The 15,845-nt window shown below is 46.2% G+C and overlaps 2 protein-coding genes across 4 annotated transcripts in view; one reads left to right on the top strand and one right to left on the bottom strand.

Annotated features, from left to right (window-relative positions):
* LOC308313542 (DENN domain-containing protein 2A) overlaps nt 1-13,933 on the bottom strand; it is a 78,765-nt gene extending 64,832 nt beyond the window's left edge. For 2 of the 3 annotated variants that reach the window (XM_080760717.1, XM_080760719.1), the window contains exon 1: nt 7,632-8,234. The gene's annotated coding sequence lies outside the window, so the exon portion shown is untranslated. Of the gene's footprint in view, nt 1-7,631; nt 8,235-13,263; nt 13,316-13,852 lie in introns of those variants that run through there. The other variant, XM_080760718.1, reaches the window with a different exon arrangement.
* The window catches only part of adck2 (aarF domain containing kinase 2), a 27,575-nt gene continuing 12,223 nt past the window's right edge, over nt 494-15,845 (top strand). The window contains exon 1 of the mRNA XM_080760724.1: nt 494-549. The gene's annotated coding sequence lies outside the window, so the exon portion shown is untranslated. The remainder of the gene's footprint in view (nt 550-15,845) is intronic.

The following is a 15,845-nucleotide window of genomic DNA, read 5'->3' as shown; positions in this document are numbered from 1 at the left end:
TGACGAGCCTTTTTTTCCCCCTCTCTGAACTATAGGACTGAACAGAGAGTCGTTGGTGGAGGCCATACGGATCCCTTCGACAATAACCTGGGCTGCTTCAACACACTAACATTATTCTCGGAGCCCCGGATCCAATTTCTCCTCCTAGCCACAGCCTCGCAGCTGAACTCAGCTGCCAAAAAATCCTCCTCTCGGCTCCATCTTCCTGTCCCCCTCCCCCCTCCCCCCCCTCACATTGTGAGCCTGAGAACTCCTACCAGCCACCCCCCCCCCCTACCCCCCCAGTCCCCAAACTCATCCCTGCACCCCTTGTGTGCCGGTGCCGAAACAGATTTTTATAATTCTCTCCCCCCACCCCCCGCAAAAAAAGAAAGAAAGAATAAAATCCCAGGGGAGCTCGGCAAAGGCGAGAGCTTGGGAAAGTGCTCTTCCGGAGTGTAAACTCCAGAGGCGAGCTGAGCGATCATTTCTGACCTCCACACACACCCTGTGACCGACAACTGTGAGTAGGAGCCAGGCCGAGGCAAGCTAGCAGACATTAAACAATTGGTGAGTGAAATGGGAGAGGGCCTTTTTCTTTATTAGCCCCCTCTGAAACAAGCCAAACTAAACATGTACATTTCCATCCTGGCCTGCACTGTACGGAGTGTACAGTACGCATGCACTGTACGGAGTGCATGCACACCATCCAGGGTTCCCAGGGGCCCCCATCAAAATGCAGTAAAACACTGTAAAAATATAAGAATTCATGGCAAGGTCCGCCAAATTAATATGTAGTTGGCTGCGGACTGCTATCTGAAATTATTTTGTGCAGGGACCCGAATATTTATCATTATTTGTGATGTTAAATATAATCCAAATTTTATCATGTCAGGCCATAGGGTGCAAATTTCAAATTGTACTACTTATCTACTACAAATAAAATACTGTTAACATGGAGTGACTGCAGTTTCTTCCAGCGGGGAAATGTCCCTTTAACTTATTTTGTTGGGGGGACCCCTGGAACCCCCTGAAGGACCCCCGTGGGTCCCATGGACCGCACTTTGAGAACCCCCGAGCTAGAGCAGCTATAGCTGTTAGTATGTGTGATCACGTGACCTCAGGTACAAGTCCAAGGATGAGTTCCAGATATGGAAACTTGTTAATTGTATATAATCATAGCATTTACTTGGAACCGGATCGGAGGTCTACACTCTACAGTACGTCAATCACGTGATGATCGAGCATTTTGGACTGTTGTCGTCTCTCTCTCTTTACATGGTTCTGGGTGTAATAATCCAGATTAACTGAAAACACCTGCAGAGCCGTTGGGAAAGTCATCAAAGGGATATTTTTCTGCTAAGCTTTCCTCTGAAACGGAGGCGCGAGAGGAACTTAATTGTTTTTTTCATTTAATTTCAAGCCTTTAATGTCTGACGTGATTCAAATCCCTCTTAATGGAAAAGAAAAAGATAACGAATGAGGGTGAAGACGTTTGCTCGCTAAAGGGGAGACTGGTATTAAGCAAGACAGGGAATAAACAAGTGCCTTTAACTTTATACGAACCTATAGGAGAAGTAAAAGCAAAGGAGGATGGAAGAGGAGAAAAAACAAGAGAGAAGAGTGTTCACACATGACTTGCTCCGTGCGTTCTCTTCGGTTTGCGGGGAGGACATCCCAGATGCTTTGATGGTTTCTGGTCTCAAGGTTTTTCCATATATCAAATCGCACACTGCATGCAAAAAAATAACCCTTTAGCAAAAAACATGCTATAACATTTTCCCATTTCGCTTGGAATGCCCGCATCAGAACATGGCAGCCTCGGACTATAAGACTCTTGTATAGCTGTGTCCTCGACATGCCACATTAAAATGGCATTACGGCCACATCAGAGGTGGTTGCCAGATCTGCTTCCAAGTGAACACATTCCTTCCAGACAAGACCCTAACCCCCGCCACTGAGGTTCCCCTAACCATGTTATGATGGTTACCAAGTGTTGAATGTGTGTGTGTGTGTGTGTGTGTGTGTGTGTGTGTGTGTGTGTGTGTGCGTGCCCAGCTAAAACATCTATGTGCTCATAAGTACAGTAATACTAAATGTGTATGTGTGTGTGTGTGTGTGTGACGTGTGTGTCCAAGCGTGTCTATAAGCATGCATTACGTGCGTGTTCCACATGCGCGAACCGCACAGTGCCAGCGGGCACGCGCTGCAAAGCCACAGCAAGCCCTGCAGCGTGGAGGCCCTGCGCAGAGTTCGTCATCGCTGGTTTAGCCCTGGCTTTAGCAGAGAGGCCACATCTAACATCATCCAGTCTCCTCCTATCCTCCCCTTAGGGGAGGAACTGCACCCTGCAGCCTCCACCAGAAACCGGGGCCTTAGTATATAGTGTCTAGTGCAAACAGCACAGCGGGACGGGGATTTGCTCTTGTCATGTCTTGTTAAATGTCCTAATTGGAATAACAGCGGCGCGTTTCCCCTGCAGCCACAGTTTGATGCGCTTTTAAATGTGTTCACGGGGAGAGAGAGAACGAGACTCTTAAACAGACCCAGCCAGCTATAGAGCCAGCCAGCCAAGGCCCCAGTGACAGCCTGCCAGCGATGGTCTGGGAGAAAACTTTAAGCTGTGTGTGTGTGTGTGTGTGCACTGTGCGCGCGTTACTTTGCATAATGATATTCCATTATATCCATTAATTGCATCGCCTGTGAATCCATATGTTTATATTTGTGCAATGGCATGCATTGTTGTCCATGGATCTGCTGTGCGCGCATGTGTGTGTGTGTGTGTGTGTGTGTGTGTGTTTGTGTGTGTGTGTGCGTGTGTGTGTGCATGTGCGTGTGTGTGCATTGCCTGTGAATCCATATGTTTATTTATGCAATGGCATGCATTGTTGTCCATGGATCTGCTGCGAGCATGTGTGTGTGTGTGTGTGTGTGTGTGTGTGTCATCAGGAGGGCGGTTTCGGCGAGCCTTTGATAATGACTAAAAACATGGCTCTGGACCAGCGTCTCAGACAATAATGTCCTCCCAGCATTCATTCATTCATTCTCTGGGCAGGAAGAGTTCCTCTGCCGTCGCCACGGGACGGAATTCTTTCTCCGCCGTGTCGCCGTGGCGACAGCAGCAGCCCGGCTATGGGAGGGACACGGCCCTTAGTCACGGGGGAGCCCTGCGGAGAGCCGCTCAAAAGCTGGTTCCTGTAAGAGGGAGGTGGGAGGAGAAAGGTCCCCCTGAAGCCCTCCTGTCACTGTTCAAAGCTCAGAACAATGGAGGTGACAGATGTCACTGACTGCGCGCACACACACACACACACACACACATACCGATACACAAGTACAATACAAAGTCACAAAAGGGCACAAACACATATAAGAGAATATATCCACGGTCACAGATAAAAATATGCGTTCACAGACACAAACAAAACCACACACACACACACACACACACACACACACACACACACACACACACACACACACACACACACACACACACACACACACACACACACACACACACACACACACACACACACACACACACACACACACACACGTGTGTGCATATGTAGAGATGCATACTGTACAGCTTAGGTTGGTATAGATATATGGATATGGATATACAATCCATCAGTGATTCATTCATTTAGTCTTTCTGGGAACTGGACCCCATGGTGTCAATTAGAAGAGTGAAACTGCTCCGGTTCCTTCCTGGGTGACTTGGTGCTCTTGTGACTCATACCAATCACACAGAGACATTTATCTACCAATCACTCAGAGACATTTACCCCATGCCAACATTTTTTCCAGAACAACAAGTGATTCAGTTGAGAGAGAAATGACATATTTGACACGACACTATAAACATCTATATGTTTCTGTCGGGCAGAATGCTACGATCTCCTACTTGATCCCACTTCAGAGTCACACAAAAGCATCAAAGGTAGCACATTTTTAGCTTGTCGGTCTGCTACTACGATCTGCTAGTTTGAGTTTCCTCTCGCTCTCCCCCCCCCCCCCCCCCCCCCCCACCCCCATCTTCAAATAAAAGTTTACAATGCACAATTGTAGAACATTCTCTCAGTCTCAGCTGGGATTTAAGGCTGGATGGCTCTTTCAAGTGCTGGTATTTTTGTGCGCGTGTGTCTGCGTTAAGAGAGAATCGCTTGCGCAGGGAGAGGACAGGAGAGAGAACGAGAGAATGCTGCTGTGCTATGTTGCATTTACTATTCCTCGACTTTTGTCTATCAGTAAATAGTCAGGACAAGTAATAGTGACGGGTCGGAACGAGTTTGGGTATAGGCTTCAGATGCAATTATGGCGGGTTTGGGTGTACCTGTCAACACTAGCAAAAAACTAAACTCGGGTCATTGATTAACACAGAGGGTCGGGTATAGGATGCTCTCTCAGAACAGGTTGGTTGGGTCAAGTTTAACCACTTAACCCCCAGGATCCGTATTCAAGGCTAAACCTTTTCTACAAACTCTCAACACGTCGCGTCGTGAGGCATTTTCAGTTAAAAAAACAAATTCAATGTAGAGCGAAAACAGAAAGGATACTAGTATAATAAAGCCCTGAGGGACTCCAGCAACTTGAACCCTATTCTGGGGGCAAACACTTGCATTGTGAACTTGTAAATCGGCAAATGTTTGGCAAAGAGATTTTTGGTGTACATTTTCAAAAAGAGCTAACCAAGTACGTACAGCGTAAATCAGGTTTGTTTAAGGTCTATGTGGTTAGGATGTATGACATTTACTCTGTTCTGAGTGCCAGTGACCTCCTCTGATAATTGCCTAAATCATATAGCGCCCCTTAAAAAAGAGAATGAGATAATGTTCTCAGAGTGAATGTGTGAGCATCGATGTAAGCGCCACGCATACACAATTTACCAGAGCAGTCAACATTGTATCACAACGGCCAGCCAGCCAGATAGCCAGGGGACGAATGCCCCTTATCCAAGGAATGTAAACAACTCGCTCAATCAGACAGACTGTTGAGTGTGTGATAGCAGCACATACACTCACACACACACACACACACACACACACACACACACACACACACACACACACACACACACACACACACACACACACACACACACACACACACACACACACACACACACACACACACACACACACACACACACACACACACACACACACACACACACACACACACACACACACACACACACACACACACACACACGTCGCCAGGCTCTACACCACACCAGAGCACCTTTTTTACAAGACCACAGCCCGTCTTACTGCAAACTTTGCAACTGGCAGTCAGACAGATAGTCCCTGACCCTCTATCTCCCTAAGTCCATAAACTGTGTCTCTCCACATCCCCGTAGAGGAGGCAGCCAGCCGGGCGCTATGCTATAAACTTTAAACTCCCAACGAGTCTGGTGAGTCGAGAGCAAAAACGAGATGGACAGAGGGATTGAAAGAAAGTCGGATACTGTGGACAGAGGGAGAGAGAGAGGAGAGAGAGAGAGAGAGAGAGAGAGAGAGATAGAGAGAGAGGGAGAGAGAGAGAGATAGAGAGAGAGAGAGGGAGAGAGAGATAGAGAGAGAGGGAGAGAGAGGGGGGGGGGGGTGTCAGAGGAATGTTGATTTGTGTGTAATAGAATTCCTATTTATTGGCTAAACCCTGAGGTCAACTTATTATGTGCGTGCGCAGCTCAATTTAATAGTAGTATAGAATTCCATAATAATAACCCCCAAATTAAATCTAGGGGCGGGCCTCTCTCAGATGCCATTAAACTCAAGCAGAGATGATGCAGCAGTATGTGGCCCAGATAGAGCTCTCTGAGGTTTCGTGAGTCGGTCTTCATCATCGTGGAAAATGATTGGCCAAGCGAGCTATAGCGCCGAGATCGATGTTGAGCGGAGGAGGAGGTCACCGAGACGTTGATGCAGATGCATTAGGTCAGCTGATTGATAACTATCTCTTTAAGATCGGCGCTTATTGGAGGCAGACAGCGCAGACTCTCGTCAGGCAAGTGGGTGGCGTGACATGATGGGGGACAGAGCGCCCTTTGTCTCCGCTGAAGTTGTTCTGGTCACTTTTGAGTCCAACACAAACACAGGCACGCAACGCACGAACGCACGCACACACACACGCAGATCTGTGTATTTGTACACGCATACCTCCACACGGATGCATACTTCAGATGCATAAAGCCTGAGTTATACTTGCAGGTGTCACAGAAAAAGGATTGGCGTCTAAAAAGTTGTAAAGCATATCTTGTTGCCACTGTTATCAGAGTCATAACACATGCTATTGTCAGCTATGCTTGCACATAACATGTATAAGCATAGCATAGACAATAAGAATTGGTGATATATATATCACAGAGTCACCTGCGTACTGTACGTATTTGTAAAGTATATCGTCTCTGTCAGGTGGAAACCTCATAATGTCCAGATGTTCAAAATTCAAAAACTAAAACAAATTGCAGATCGACAAGCTCAAAATGTGGAGCTTTGCGACACGTTTCGAGCTTGCAGATCTGCTACGATTGATGATCACGTAGGGCATTCATTTAGGGCATTCATTTACAAAAAATAAATTTAAAAAGTTAAAACATGGATATAAGAGGTTTCTGCCCGTCAGCAAAGTATAGTATATAATACTGTATGAACTCTGATATGTCTCGCCCAGATCGAGTCTCATATTCTTATGCGTGTGAAACAAGTGTTTTTAGTGTTAAATGTTGATCCCCCTTTTGGGGAGATAGCAGACTCTGGTCCAGATAGAATATACCTGGAGCCGTTGTGCCCCGGGCCGTCATCCCTGTGCTCACATAAAACACAGCCAACAGAACACCGCTGCTCTGCATCAAGAGGTGCCTTTGTTCCCATGCAGCCAGCCATGCTCACCCTCACTTCTCCACTTATCCTCCATCTCTCTCTCTCTTATAAAACTGAGCTCATTTCAACATGTAAAAGTGGATACTTGTTGAGTGGTTGTCCTATTGTGTGTAGTCATGATCTCTCTCCATCTCCCCACAAAAAGGAATATGATCTGTGAATGTGATGGCTTGAACTTTGTCTGGACCTCTACCCCTCGGTTACCATTGTTGTATTATAGGCCTAAAGGAGATGGGACATGACATCCTTGGCCTGTGCGCGTGTGTGTGTGTGTGTGTGTGTGTGTGTGTGTGTGTGTGTGTGTGTGTGTGTGTGTGCGTGTGCGTGCACGGCTGAGTGCACACTGACACACACCATGCACATAGTGTAAGTATACATTAGATGAGTCTTGCGGTTTAGCGGTATACTGGACTGGACGGAGACAGACAGGGGCTACTTGACCAACACTCAAACACACTTTAACTGGAGCCAAGGCAGACTTAGGATGAAATACAATACAAATAAACACGGATGAAAGTACCACATACACGGATATACCATGTATTGGCCTTTGCACATTCTGTGTACAACGATAGAAACAATCAATCGGATTACAAAAAGCCAAAGGTTGAAAGACATTGATTAGAAATGGAGATGGATCAAATCGAAACATCCACACTATCTCAAACACATGACTCACACTTGCTCACATGCACATGCACAAACGCGCACGCGCACACACACACACACACACACACACACACGCACACACAGCAGTGCGGTACGTACCTTCCTCAGCTGGGTGGTGAGCCCTGTGGAAGTGCCCTTCCTGCAGTAGTTTCTCATTTTGTGAAATGTGAGCCAGGAGGAGAAGACAGCGTCCGCTTAGCCTCGCATGCTTTCCTTCCTGCCTTCCAGCCCAGGCTCTACTACGCTCTGCCTCCTTCCCCTCCGTATTCGCCTCCTCTGTGTGTGTGTGTGTGTGTGTGTGTGTGTGTGTGTGTGTGTGTGTGTGTGTGTGTGTGTGTGTGTGTGTGTGTGTGTGTGCGTGTGCGCGTGCGTGTGCTGCTGCTCCCCTCTACCCCTGCTGTCTCCCGCTCCTCGCACTCTGCATAGCCCCTTGCTAATACCTCCCACGCACACACATACGCACACACATGCGCGCGCGTGCGTGCACGTGTGAGCTAGTATATAGAGAGAGAAACAGCTCCAAGTGTACACAGTTGTCCTCCAAGTTGTTTGAAAGAGAGACACAAAAAGTAAGTCAGTGCAAAACCCTCTCTCTCTCTCTCTCTCTCTCTCTCTCTCTACTTCAGCCTCCAGGCTAAATGTTTACTGTTCCCTCTCTCTACTTTCTGCCCTCTCTCTACCAAACACACTCACTCACTCTGACTCCACTGGCTCTCTCTCTCTCTCTGCTCTCCCCTTCTCAAACTTTTCCCACCCCTCCTCCTCTCCTCTCATGTCCCCCACCTCTCTCTCCCTCCGTCCCTCCTCCGCTCTGCTTCTCTCTCTCTCCCCTCCCCTTTTCCATCATCGCCTCCCCCCCCCCCCCCCCCCTCCCAACCCCCCACTGCTGAACTAATCTGCAGCTGGCCAGCCGATTGGAGCCTTTTGAGTTGCCGAGGAAACCCAGTGTCCTGCTTGCTCAGAGAGAGAGAGAGAGAGAGTAAGGAGAGGAATGGAGCAGGAAGGAGAGGGGTGTGTGTGTGTGTGTGTGTGTGTGTGTGTGTGTGTGTGTGTGTGTGTGTGTGGGTGTGTGCGTGTGTGTGTACTCGTATCACTATACTTGTGAGGGCCCAAAGATCCCCAAAGTATAGTAGAATTTGAAAAAGGAACACAAATGGTTATTTTGTGGTTAAACATATTTTTGCGGAGTTGGGCTTAACATTAGGAAAATATGCTTAATTGTGCAGCGAAGTCACACACCGAAAAATAGGAATGGGAAGTCTACGTTGAGAGCTTGTATAGATCTGCTATTTTTCAGCTACATTTCCAAAACCATAGCTAAAATGTTGATGTTCTGACTCCTCACAAGTAGTTAGTTAGTGATACAGACGTGTGTGTGTGTGTGTGTGTGTGTGTGTGTGTGTGTGTGTGTGTGTGTGTTTGAGAGAAAGAGATAGAAAGAGAGAGAGAGAGAGAGAGAGAGAGGGGGGGGGGGGGTGGGACAAAACTGAGTGTAATAGAATATATAAATAACACACTCCACCGGGAGCCAATTAGAGGAAGCCAAGGGCCCCTCAGTCATCCTGCTGTCCAGGGGGACAGCCTAAACCTTCTACCTTATCTCCTAAAACACCGTTTCCCAAACAATGGGACGGACAAGGATCAAGGAATCATGGGGTCAAGGAACCACATTTATGGGTCACTCACGATGCAGAGTTAATAACCTCCAACACAAATGTTTTGGGGGGAGATTCCAAATTGATCTTTCGGGATCTCGAGTCGCGATGAAAGAGTTTGTGTTATCTGTGTCCTAAAAGACTTTGTGTAACAGATTAGCACGCATACCGGCCTACAGCAATAACAAGGACAGCAGCAGCGTCAGTAATGGTGTGTGCAGAGGGCTTGTGGTGCATGGGGGCATACAGTGGGCTGTGACCTCTTGTTTGTATTTATGTAGGCCAGGGTGTGTGAGTGCAAACAGTTCATGTTGACGTCTGTGCATGTACCGTGCTGTATCTTGTGTTTATACAAACATGAAATGAAAACTAAGCTATGAGGACGACAAAAACAGAGACTAAATATATTGACAATTCCGTCAACAAAAAAAAATCACGCCTGTGTGAACTGAGTGGTGCAAGTCCCCTCTCCCCTGCCCCCCCCCCCCCTCTCTCTTTCTCTGTCTCTCATTAGCAGGCAACAGTGCAGCACTACCGCTCTCTCTCTCTCTGTTTCTGGCACAACAGTGCCACTTTTGCCCCTACTGGTACTCATAGGTTAACAAACAAGGACATTGCTGTTCCTTGGAGTGGTTGCGCCACTCCAAAACTACACTAACATGTTAAGGGGACTAGTGGAGAAGAGATCCAGTACAACTAAAAGACAAGTCATTTTATGCTTGGTTGCAACGCCATCAAGGCCCACCAAAAGACATTTTAGTCCACTAAATCAACTGTAGATGTAGTCGACTAAAACCGCATGATATTTAGCAGACTAAAACTAGACAAACAATAAAACTTTGCTGTCAAAATCCACGCACGTACATGAACACGCACGCACACACACACACACACACACACACGCACACCCCCCCCCCAGTTGGTGTATCTTTGATGCTGCCGTTGTTCATGCACACCAGCTGTGCATCCAAACGCGTCTCCATAACAAAAGCACTTGATCCGTTGCTGCCTGTGTTCCCACCACCACCACCATCATCATCACGGTCTTCATCAACACAACTTTACCTCAGACTGAGCAACATCCCCTGCTGACCTGGAAGACCAAAGGCCTGACCTCTGGCTTTTGAGATGCATGAGGGACGTCAAAAGGCCTGGTTTGCTCATCAGTATAGCCGTGTGGGCGGGAGCGAGGGGGGAGTAGAACATCTGCTTGGCGTGCAGCCTATCTGCGCCCTCGAACACAGTGGTTCTCAAAGTGGGGTGACCGGCCGCCAGGGGGTCCTTGATGGGGACCTTTTTTTTATTTTTGTTTGTTTGAACATCTAACATATCTACCATCGAAACATATATAAGGGAATGTCTGTCTGCATGTTTGTCTGAGGCAATGTCGCTGTCCTCACTTGGCTGCACCAATGGCTCATGCTTATGGAGGGGATAACGAGGCCCCTTATTTAATTTAACAAATCCGACGCTGTTTATTAGCGGGTTTTTTTCGGCAACTCTGTTTAACTCTCTAGCACCGAAGCTTTCCGGCCGGCCTGCGCATGCGGGCCCGTTGACGACACACATCCTTGTACGTCGCCTTATACCACAGTTGGTTCAATAAAATCCGGTTACCTCGTGCAGCTAGACCACATGACATCATGACATGCCCCTAAAATAATATACAATCTATCACTTGAATTAAGGTGACTTGATTGATTGACATTAAAAAGGGCCCAACAGCCAACAATGCAATACATTGTTTTCAAGAGTGTTGGACAAATCAAGCATTACAAAGTTATATACAAGAAAACCTACCAATTCCATTTCTCCTCTATTTCCTGTGCTAAGTGTGTCTCATATAACCATTCCCAGCAAAGGGATAATAAATATTGTGGTCAGTAGAACTTGTTGAGCTGGTCATTTTGAAGGTAGCTCTCAAGTAAAAAAAAGTGTGGGCCCCCCTGCTCTATGGCAACGACAGGGCACTGTGTGTGTGTGTGTGTGTGTGTGTGTGTGTGTGTGTGTGTGTGAGAGAGAGAGAGAGAGAGAGACAAACGTCTGTGAGTCCGAGGAACACACAGACCCCCCCACGGCATGCTTTGCGGACCACTTGGGGGTCCGCGGTCTGCCTGCCTAATAATAATAATAATAATATAATGTTGTGCCCATCCCAACTTCCCAAGCTCATCCCTTAACTCCCTCCCCCAGCCCCATATACTGACTACACCTCAAAATACATACACCAATAATATGATCTATTAAATCGCATTACCCACACTGTACATCATTTGGTGTTCATATATTTGAATGGGCCCTGGGCTGGCAACACCTTTGGAGATTGGGGTCCATGGCCAAATACCAGTTTGTGGGTTTGTGACATGAAAAGGTTTGAGACCCCCTGCTCTATCACAGGAATTGTTCGGCTTATTTACACAGTGTTTTTGAGTGTGTGGCTGTTTGTATATATGTTAAGTCTTTAGTTAATGGACGGTTTATTTCACTGTTCAGCTCGAGACGGCAACCATACTCTGCACTGCTCCATAGTGGGGCGGCGGTGGCTCAGGGGTAGAGTGCCTGGATGGGAACCGCAAGGTTGCCAGTTCGAACCCGGGCTCCCCCAGAGCTACTGTCGAAGTGTCCTTGAGCAAGACACTGAACCCCTAATTGCTCCCGATGTGCTAGTTGGTGCCTTGCATGGTTTCCGCTGCCATCGGTGTATGAATGGGTGAATGTAATGCACAATCTATGTAAAGCGCCTTGGATAAAGGCGCTATATAAATGCACCATTTACCATTTATTTACCATAGTGGACACACATTATAACCATTCTCTTCACTGCTTCATATTAGACATTGCATGCACAGCTGGTTAGCCACATGAACCCTATTCTCCTACAAACATCCGGCAAAAATAACAGATCTACATTCTACAAGCAGACATTCTAGCAGACCCAACTAAGTAATTGTTATAGGAAGATTCCAATGGCTTTCCAATGGCTGACTGATCCTCAAACATTGATGATTTATATAATTGTGTAATGTGTCTCCATCTGCTGGTCAAGTACTACCTATGCAGTTCAAGCCATGTATTAGAAAATAGATTAGGCTGTTTTTATTTTGTAATCACACACACACACACACACACACACACACACACACACACACACACACACACACACACACACACACACTACAAGGACAGGCACAAACCCAGAAGGAGCTCCACTGATCTCATTACGCCCAGATTCGGCACAAATATGGATGAATTAATTCTACAATTATGGAATGCCTTACCAACAGCCATCAAAAAGTGCAAATTCCTACCCTCCTTCAAAACCACTATAAAAGAGCACCTGTCTGCAATTTGCAACTGGGCCAAGACAAGTCTTCTAGCTTAGCTCTCTCTTAGCTAAATTTGCTTGTACTGCTCCTAGTATTGATGATTTCGGAATTTAATTTCGGAATTTAATACATAGTATCACAATGGAAACAAGCCCTCATGGCCTTTTGTTTTATCCTTTTAGTAGGCCTACAACTATACTATATACACCTCTGTACTTTTTGCAAACGGTTAATAAAGTATACAATCAATCAATCAATCAATATGCTGTATGAAAAAGTACAGTCATCAAATCCTGGACAAACACCCAAGCAGACTTCAAGGGTATAAGCATAAGTAACAGCATCTCTTGGGCATATTCTTTTTTTCCAGCATCCAAAGTTATGGATGGACATCCATAGCCTATGGTCCTATAGGCTGCCAAAGACAAGCAGGTTGCACCTATAGCCTAGCTCTACGATGGTGAGTGCACAGCTAGCAAGTCATGGTGTGATTCTGTCGTGACGCGGTCCCTGCTGATATTTAATGACTTTCGTGGTAAAGGAAGCTAGAATGGTGCAGGCCACTTCAAGGATGAAAAGTGATTTGGAGCCTTCATTGACAACAACATCATCTGGGGTATTAGCAGAGATGAAACATAAGGTTTGACTCCAAATGTTTGTACAATTCTCACTTCATGGAAAATGTTATGAGATCAACTATTCTGTCATGACGTGGGCAGGTGTCAATTACAGAAGAACAAATAGTTTTACCTTGTGGGTGATGAAGGCCAAAGACTCTGGAGAGTAGGTCAGCCTCTTGAACCTGTAGAAACAAATCATAATTTGAAAAACTTTATTTTCATACTCATATCACAGGTTTACAGGTGTTTCGGCAAGCTCCTTTATTGTTTTGTTATTTCCATAAAAGATAAAGAGAAAAAGGCGGCAAGTGGAAGACAGAGAGATATTGAAAACAAATCTACCTATTTACACTGCATGAGCATAGCAGCAGAGGATTATTTTATCCTATATCTTGTGTATGTGGTGGAGATTGGAGAATAACATCCAGCTAGGGCATGACAAATACTAGAGCTCCGTTTGTAACCTCATATCTACGCTTAGCTCAGCGTAGCAGATATATTGAGGTTCCAAACGGAATCTTTTGAAAGAATATTACCCCCACCCCCAGCCATTTTGTTGTCTTTTTTGGGTCATCAATGTGTCAAAAAGAAGATTGTAATGTTATTTTTGTAACAGTAGCCTACTATTTTGTCAATGTAATTTACGATGAAAACACTAAAGGCTACTTTAAGTAAGCCTGTGCCTTGCGGAATGTGGCCCACAGGACCCTAGTACTTACCTCCTGTTTCTGTATCTGTTTCTGCAACTTGATGTACATCCCAGGCTGGACTTTTGATTCCCTTGTTGATTGATGCTGAGTCTGAGTGCCAAGCAGGGAGGCATTGCATGGGTTAGCTAGGGTACAAATGATGCAATCATGCAGAATACTTTTGAATGTGTAGCAGTAGCACGTTAATGTTAGCATATGGCACATTAGGACTATAGTCCACTAATATCCTGCTACCCTAATAGACAGGGGTACATGAGCACCTGGCCGTTCATTCGTGCTCTATCTCCGACCAAGCCACACTTCCACCACACATCTCTCTATGCAAAATAAAACCTGCACACTCCCACAAAAGACATAGACTACATTGCATTCGCCAGAAATGTCTTATTTACTGTTTAAATATTACTTTTCTGAAACACGCTATTCTTGCTCAACCTCAACAGCCTACGTCAGAATCGTCATGTTGGCGTCTACTACGCCAACTACGTTCACTTAATGGGGCCAGTCCTTCACAGTGACACACGCGTTAGATCAACCACGCGACCGGGATGGTTTCTACCCCTCAATGTCGTGCCTACTCTACACTGCCATCCGAAGGCCCCTCCCCCTTTCACTGCTCCTGTGTCGCCAACTACGTTCACTTAATGGGGCCAGTCCTTCACAGTGACACACGCGTTAGATGAACCACGCGACCGGGATGGTTTCGACCCCTCAATGTCGTGCCTACTCTACACTGCCATCCCAAGTCCCCTCCCCCTTTCAGCGACTCGAACAGCAGCTCCGTCCGAAAGCCGACAGCACTGCACAGCCCCACACATGTCACACACCCAAATGAATCGAATGAATGAATAAGGCGCTTATATCGCTTTTGCTCAGTGGATGGGACATTTACATTAAAAGCTATCGGATGGACGCGTGGATAACGGCATCGTTGTGTGCACTCGGAGGGAAAGGTTCCATATAGCTTCCATGCTAGCTGCTTCAGACACAGGGGAGGGGAGTGAGATTGCCCGCCTCACGGGACTCCAGTGCGAAATAGCGCTTATGCAACAATTACCCTAAAAACAACACCTCAACTCGATGTCATTGTGAATACGAATTTCGAGCGCAAATATAATTTTTGGAAGGACACTTTCACCCAGTATGAAGCGAAATGTGGAAGCCGTGTGTGTCACACCAAAACGGGTGCCCTATATAATCCTGTAACGCCGTGCATTCTGTGCTTGCGTGCGCATTTCCCAAATCTCAGTGATTTATCCACACATCGCTCTGTGTGTGTGTGTGTGTGTATCACTACATTAGTTGCCTGTTCAAAACTAAACTACACTTTATGAAATCATTGTTGCAGCCTACACACATATTCAGGCCCATTCAGAACACATTTCCCAAATCTCTGATTTATCCACACATCGCTCTGTGTGTGTGTGTGTGTGTGTGTGTGTGTGTGTGTGTGTGTGTGTGTGTGTCGCGTCGCCCTCCAGCTGCAATTGCGAGTGTGCGCTGTGTGGGCTCCGTCTTATGAGCAAATTTAGAACTTCCTGTCTGAGAGCTAGCAGATTTAACACATCCGGTTGCTTTCAGAATAAAATAAGGTTATTTAATTCGTTAAATAAATAATTTTTACATTACATTATTAGTATTATTATTACATTACAGTTATTGTAAAGACACACATTATGTTTCTGTGTAAAAATAAGTAATTAAATAACATAAAAAAGTTATCTAAATGGATAAATGCTATTCACTGGAGTGCATGGACTTTAGAAAGTGGACACTGGACAAAAGGTCCATTCTGGGTCCAGAAACGGTAATTTCTTTGCATTGACCCCAGTAGAAGCTCTGCTGCTGTGAATTTTACACCTCTCCCGCTTAGCGGAGACTGTGGGGTGGTAGAGGACATCTCCCCGGACGCGTGGGTATGTCCAGATAGTTGCCTCGCGGAGCCGTCTTTTGTCCAGTGTCCATTCTGGGTCCAGAAACGGTAATTTCTTTGCATTGACCC

Source organism: Protomyctophum bolini, assembly GCF_963924005.1.
Source record: "Protomyctophum bolini genome assembly, chromosome: 4".
In the NCBI taxonomy this organism is placed as follows: Eukaryota; Metazoa; Chordata; class Actinopteri; order Myctophiformes; family Myctophidae; genus Protomyctophum; species Protomyctophum bolini.
Note: the sequence above shows the minus strand (reverse complement) of the source record. Positions and strands in the feature narration are given on the sequence as shown.